Raw genomic sequence first — 7,538 nt, forward strand, 5'->3', positions numbered from 1 at the left:
TAGCCCCCCATATTGTTCTTAAGAGTGATTTTGGCCTTGTGGAGAAGCATTGGAGCTTAGAGAAAGGAAGAAGAGGTTGAAGTGTGCAAGGAGGGGAGGTAGATCCGGGATCTACACTGTGAGAAGCTTCCATTCAGGTAGAAAAGTTCTTACCTTGATCATTAGTTCATTAGATCCCCTTTTTGTCCCAAATTAGTAGTTTCAAGCCCTAAAACTTTAAATTCCATGTATTTATGCTTTAAGTTCTGAAAGGACTTCAGATTGGGACCTTATGGACATCCTAGAAGTATAAAGTCTCTGTGGTTGGGGTTGTTGAGGTCCCTATTGAGTGTATGAGCCCTTAAGAAGCTTGGATTTGCCTTCTTGAGCTCATAGGGCCATGCATGCACGTAAAGTTTGCAACTTTACGTGATAAGCATGCCTTAGGAGCTTAGATCTATGGGTTAGAAGCGTTGCATGTCTCAGTTTTGGTCTGTATGGGGAGTGGGTCGTAGGAACTCGGCGAGTCCCAAAGTGGAACTCGGCGAGTTCTATGAAGATGGTCTTAGACTCGGTGAGTTGGAAGAACAACTCGGCGAGTCCTATGAAGATTGCCTGGAACTCGTCGAGTTGTTCTTCAAACTCGGCGAGTCATATGAACTTTCACTAATTAAGAAGGGATTTAAGTGTTGAAGGTCCAACCCTTCGTATCTGCATGAGGGGTCAACAGGGTAATGTAGTCCCAAAACCCCAAATCCTCTTGCGGATGTTCTGGTGAGGATTGGAAGCGAGTGGGGGACCTGCTCGTGGAACTCGGCGAGTTGCTCTCGGTCTCGGCGAGTCGGACCACGAGTCGGTTCCATAGTCCCGAGTAGTGAGTCAAGGGTGACTCAGTGAGTGGAAAGAGGGACTTGGCGAGTATGACCGGGTTAGTAGGAGAAGGACTCGGCGAGTCTATTCCACGACTCGGCGAGTCCAATCAACTGGAAGTTGACTTTGACCAAGAGTTGACCTTGGACCAGGGATGGGTCAGTCAATTGACCTAAGGGTATTTATGAGTGGCTAATCTATGTTTATGGGTTTGTAGCCGGAGGATTACCGGTGCAGCAGCCAGACATCTAGCGGTCAGACCTTTGGTAGTTACTCTTCGAGGTGAGTTTCCTTCCAGTAGTAACGGGTCTAAGGCACCAAGGCCGGCCCGTATAGACGAGATGTTAGTATTAGAGTGTGGACCGAGCCCGTATCTCTTGGTTAAGTTGATTATGATATATGCCAGTATGATAGAATTGTCTATACTCGTTGTCTGTGTGATACTTGTATATTATGGGTTAGCAGCTGAGTGTGGGCGAGGCCCGTATCTCTCTGAGAGTGGAGTGTGGGCGAGGCCCGTATCTCCCAGATAGTGGAGTGTGGGCGAGGCCCGTATCTCCCAGCTAGTGGAGTGTGGGCGAGGCCCGTATTTTCATGAGTGTGGGCGGGGCCCGTATCTCCTAGTTGTTCATTGTATGTTTGTATGTTATGAGGTATTATGGGGGAACTCACTAAGCTTCATGCTTACAGTTTTCAGTTTTGGTTTCAGGTACCTCTTCTTCGAAGGGGAAGGAGCTGGCGCGGTAGCGGCCCATCACACACATGCCTCGTATTCCGCACTATGAGATCTTCCTGGGGATTTGTACTCTGACATTTATTATGTTTTATGAAAATGTTTTCCAGACATGCGATATCTTTTATGAAATGTTATGATCAGTGAACGTTTTATTTCTAATGTTTTACTAAGTATATGTTTTAAAAATGAAATTTTTGGCTCGTATTTTTGGGACGTTACAAGTTGGTATTAGAGCCCTGGTTTGAGGGATTCGGACACACCTTCGGGGGTGACTGAACTCAAATCGAAGGATTAAAAGATTTTAAAGAAGAAAATATTATCTAAAAGCTAAGTAAAGAGTTTTAAGAAGGAACGAAGTGTGTGATGTGCGCGACCGGCCGAGCTCAAGTAAGTATTCCCCAAAGTACCCATACAAGCTTATGTTATGTTTATCGGTTTCAGTAGAACAACATGCTAGACTAGGACTAAGGATCTAGGAGTGATGCCTTATGTGCCTGCTTTATGTGCTTCATTGAATGAAAACTGCATGCTAGAATTGAGTAGACAGTAGTAGGATAGCCTGTTTAGGTTATACCTGATAGTATGAGACTATGAGTTTAGCATTGTATGCTAGTCGGTTTCTCTTTATGAGGACGGATTTGCTTGAGATTGTTTCCTGTGGTCTGAATGTTGCTTGCTTTGTGCTTTGTGGGACTCTGAGTGATGGGGGTTAGACATTAGGTGAATACGTTGCGTCACATGTGCTCAGGGTTGGATAATCTTAGAGTGCTGGACTTGGCTCTATTGCGCAGCTCTTGTCCGAGTCTAACTGTTGTAGAACCGAGTCTGTTACTCGAATTATTATCTGAGCCTCACCACGTGTGATGGTATTCAGGTAATGGCTAACTGGCATTACAAGGAGGCCTTCAGCAGCTGAGGACCGGGTAGAGTGGAGTTAGAGATTTTCCTAGGGCAAGCCTAGGATGAGTATAGCAGTGATCAAAGATAGTGAAAGGGACCTGGTGGAGTCAAGGCAGTCCTTGGAGAAGGTACAGATAGATGTGGAAGGTAGTATGGGCCCGTAGTACTGAAAGCAGAGGATCCATACCCGAACCGAGGAGGACCAAGATAAGACCAGGAAACTTGTAGTAGGAGTGATCCCTCCAGAGGTATCAGTATCGCTAACGGTTATTATTTATGTATTGCAGAATGGTGGTACTACGTTCGAGGCCAGCAGTTGGCAGTACAAGAGAGGGATTGGGTTCGGGATCAGGATCCGAGCCAGTAGATGAGGGGCTACGCGAGTTCATCGCGTCAAAGATCACCAGAGGCATCCTTGAGTCGACCCCCATTATTTTTGGGTCGATCAAAGAAGGGATATTGGAGTTGATGGAGGATTGCCTCCGGACATTCAGGAGCGACATGGCATCCGGCCAGTCGGGATCTCGCACACTGTCCTTCAAGGACTTCCGGGCAGTGGTGCGCCGGATTTTCATGGGGCGAAGGACCCTATAGCTGCCAGACGATGGATTGCAGACATTGAGTCTGCACATATGATTAGCTTCTGCCCTGAGGAGTCGAAGGTGAGGTTTGCAGCAGGGTGTTTACGAGATCGAGCTAGGGATTGGTGGGAGTCCGTGGGTGACTCGTTGGGAGCCTCGACTGTCGAGGCTATGACCTGGTCGGACTTCGCGACCAGGTTCAGGGCAGAGTTCGCGCCGGCTGTCGAGCTTCAGCAGCTGGCCAGGGAGTTCTTGGATATGCGACAGACGACAGAGACTGTGGCGGAGATCACCGCCAAGTTCCGGGAGAGGGCATTGTTGGTGCCCCAGTATGTGGGAGATGAGGATATGAGGAGGACCCGCTATCATGACATGCTACAGGCTGACATCCGGAAGCATGTTAGCTTTTCAGCTTGCCCTACCCTGGAGTCCATGATTGCCAGGGCGAGGGAAAGGGAGATTGATTTAGAGCATATTCGAAAGAGAAAGGCAGAGGCGGGGCAGGTGGTTGGGGCTTCGGGGAAGAAGCCCAAAGGTTCAGATGGGAGGCCAAAAGGCCAAGGAGGGCCGGGCCGCTGCGGGAAATGCGGCAGGTCGCATGAGGGAGCATGTAGATTGGGATCATCAGGCTGCTACAAGTGCGGCAAGACGGGGCACTTTAGCAGGGATTGTACTGCTCCTGTCTCGGTTGTTCAGACATCTGAGTTGTTGTGTTTCCACTGCAACAAGAGGGGCCACAAGAAGGCCAATTGCCCCCAGTTGTCAGCATCAGCGCCGGTTAAGGCGCCGGCTCCAGCTACCCTGCAGATTACAGATGGCCGGCAGGGCAAGGCAGAGGCTCCAGTGGTGAGGAGTCGGACGTTTCAGCTGATGACAGAGGAGGCACGTGCCGCACCCGATGTGGTGACAGATATGATTCTTTCCCTTTATCTTTTTTTTATGATGTTATGATATTGATATGTGCTCTGTATATATGCATTAGGATCGTTCCGTGTGAACAGTATTCCTGTCCAGGTATTGTTTGACTCGGGTGCCACCCGGTCATTTGTTTCCCTTGCGCTTAGCAAGAGGTTTACTGAGTCTTCGGGCATGTTGGATTGCCCTTTAGAGGTGGAGATTGTCGATGATCGATCAGTACGAGCGTCAACAGTGTTCAGGGATTGTGTTCTAAGTTGTTTGAGGAGCGCTACTTGGTGGATTTGGTTCCCATTCCGTTGCGTGGGAACAAGGTGATTATAGGCATGGATTGGTTGAGCCCTAATAGAGCAGTGATAGATTGCGCACAACAGCTGGTGCGGCTCAGGACCCCGAGTGGGGGAGAGTTGGTGATCCACGGCGAAAGGCCACAACGTGGACCCACAGTATGTTCAGCAGCAAGGGCTAGGCGCTACCTTCAGCAGGGTTGCGCGGGATATGTCGTGTACATTATGGATACCCGGGAGGCGGGTAAGGCGACGGTGAGCGAGGTTCCAGTGGTGCGAGACTACGCTGATGTGTTCCCGGAGGAGCTTCCTGGAATACCTCCGGAGCGTCAGGTAAAGTTTAGGATCGACCTAGTTCCTGGTGCGGCTCCGATAGCCAAGGTGCCCTATCGGTTGGCTCCTCCCGAGATGCAGGAGTTGTCTACGCAGTTGCAGGAGCTGCTAGACAAGGGATTTATTCGACCAAGCAGTTCACCCTGGGGAGCCCTGATCCTGTTCGTGAAGAAGAAGGACGGGTCGCATCAGATGTGTATTGATTATCGGGAGCTGAATAAGGTAACAGTTAAGAACCGTTACCCACTCCCGAGGATTGATGACCTCTTTGATCAGTTGCAGGGAGCATCTTGGTTCTCCAAGATCTATTTGCGTTCAGGTTATCATTAGATGAGGGTCAGAGAGGAGGATGTACAGAAGACCGTGTTTCGGACGCGTTACGGCCACTATGAGTTCGTAGTGATGCCGTTCGGGCTCACCAATGCTCCTGCCGCGTTCATGGACCTCATGAACCGCGTATGTAGACCGATGCTGGATCGTTCTGTAATAGTTTTCATTGATGACATCTTGGTTTATTCCAAGACGCAGGAGGAGCACGAGGAGCATCTGAGAGAGGTTTTGGAGACCTTGAGGAGGGAGAGCTTGTACGCTAAGTTCTCCAAATGTGAGTTTTGGTTGCGCGTGGTGCAGTTTCTTGGGCACCTCGTCAACCAGAATGGGATTTCAGTAGACCCGGCCAAGGTGGAGGCCGTGATGAGATGGGAGGTTCCGAAGTCTCCATCCGAAATTCGGAGTTTCCTGCGATTAGCGGGCTACTATCGGAGATTCATTCAGGACTTCTCCAAGATAGTCGTACCCCTAACGCGGCTGACTAAGAAAGTTGTGGTCTTTCGATGGGGGCCTGAGCAGCAGGCAACATTCGAGGTTCTGAGACAGAGATTATGCGAGGCGCCAATCTTAGCCCTGCCAGAGGGCATAGAGGATTTTGGGGTATATTGTGACGCGTCCATTTCGGGGTTGGGCGCGGTGCTGATGCAGAGAGCTCATGTCATTGGCTACGTTTCGAGGCAGCTAAAGCCTCACGAGGCGAACTACCCGACGCACGATTTAGAGTTGGGGGCGGTGGTCTTCGCCCTCAAGATTTGGCGACATTACCTCTATGGGGTTCGGTGTACCATTTACACGGACCACAAGAGTTTGAGGTACCTCATGGATCAGCCGAATCTGAACATGAGGCAGCGTCGGTGGCTCGATGTGGTGAAGGATTATGATTGTGAGATCCTTTACCACCCGGGGAAGGCCAATGTGGTGGCCGATGCGCTTAGCCGCAAGGCGGCGCCGATCAGGGATATTTACCTGCGGATGACAGTGGTGACCCCACTTTTGGAGCGGATTCGGGAGGCCCAGCAGGAGGCCATGAAGGAGGAACATCGGAAGAGTGATCGTATAGTGAGTCAGGTTTCCTCCTTCGATTATGATAGCAGGGGATTATTGTCATTACACCGCAGGGTGTTGGTGTCGTACCTCGGAGGCGTGCGCCAGGTCTTGATGGAGGAGGCGCACAAATATCGATTCTCCATTCATCCCGAGGAGACGAAGATGTATAGGGATCTTCGTCTGGACTATTGGTGGCCCTGCATGAAGCGGGATGTGGCTTGGTACGTCGAGCGGTGCTTGACCTACAGGAAGGTCAAGGCCGAGCATCAGAGACCGCACGACAAGATGCAGCCGTTGGATATCCCGTTGTGGAAATGGCAAGATATTACGATGGACTTTATCACAAAGTTACTCAGGATCGCGCAGGGAGTGGATTCTATATGGGTCATCATGGACCGGTTGACCAAGAGCGCCCATTTTATCCCAATTCAGGAGAGCATCTCGGCCGAGAAGTTGGCCGACATTTATATCAGAGAGGTAGTGGCGCGGCACGAGGTGCTCGTATCAGTGATTTCAGACAGAGATGTGCGATTTACTTCCAAGTTTTGGAAGAAATTCCATGACGAGTTGGGTACTCGTCTGCATTTCAGCACAACTTTTCACCCGCAGACAGATGGTCAGAGTGAGCGGACCATCCAAACGTTGGAGGATATGCTGCGGGCATGTGTTCTGGTTTTCGGAGGTAGTTAGGATACCTACCTCCCGTTGGCGGAGTTCTCATATAATAATAGCTATCATGCAAGCATCGATGATCCTCCCTTCGAGGTGCAGGACCCCGATATGTTAGGGAGAGGTTGGCCAGAGAGTCATGGGAAGCACCGAAGTGGTACTCCAGACGATAGAGAAGATCCAACAGGTCCGAAGTAGGTTCCAGACTGCCCAGAGTCGACAGAAAAGTTATGCCGACAAGCGTCGTTCAGACTTGGAGTTCCAATTCGGGGATATGGTTCTCCTGAAGGTGTCGCCGTGGAAAGGCGTCATCCGATTCAGGAAGCGAGGCAAGTTGGGCCTAAGGTTCATCGGGCCATTCAGGGTTGTAGCCCGGGTGGGCAAGGTGGCGTATAGGTTGGATCTGCCAGCCGAACTCAGCCAGATCCACAGCACTTTCCACGTCTCTCAATTGCAGAAGTGTTTGGTAGATGACTCGGCAGTGGTGCCTTTGGAAGATATTCAGGTCGATGACAACCTGAATTACATCGAGCGGCCTGTGGCGATCCTCAACAGGAAGTCGAAGGATCTAAGGAACAAGAGGGGGGAACTCGTGAAGGTGCAATGTCAGCACCGAAAGGGATCAGAGTGGACTTGGGAGCCGGTGGAGGAGATGATGGAGCATTACCCCGAGCTGTTTCAGGATCGAGCAGCAGACTTCGAGGATGAAGTTTGAAATAAGTAGGGGAGATTTGTAGCACCAGGTTCCTGGTACGTATTTCTTGTGGCTAATATTTTAATTTTATGCATTTTTTCCTTGGACTCGGCGAGTTGAAGGACCAACTCACCGAGTAGGAGCGGGATAAGGCGCGGGGTTTGATCTTTGTACTCGGCGAGTCGGTCCCTGGACTC

Source organism: Lactuca sativa, chromosome 5, assembly GCF_002870075.4.
Source record: "Lactuca sativa cultivar Salinas chromosome 5, Lsat_Salinas_v11, whole genome shotgun sequence".
Classification (NCBI taxonomy): domain Eukaryota; kingdom Viridiplantae; phylum Streptophyta; class Magnoliopsida; order Asterales; family Asteraceae; genus Lactuca; species Lactuca sativa.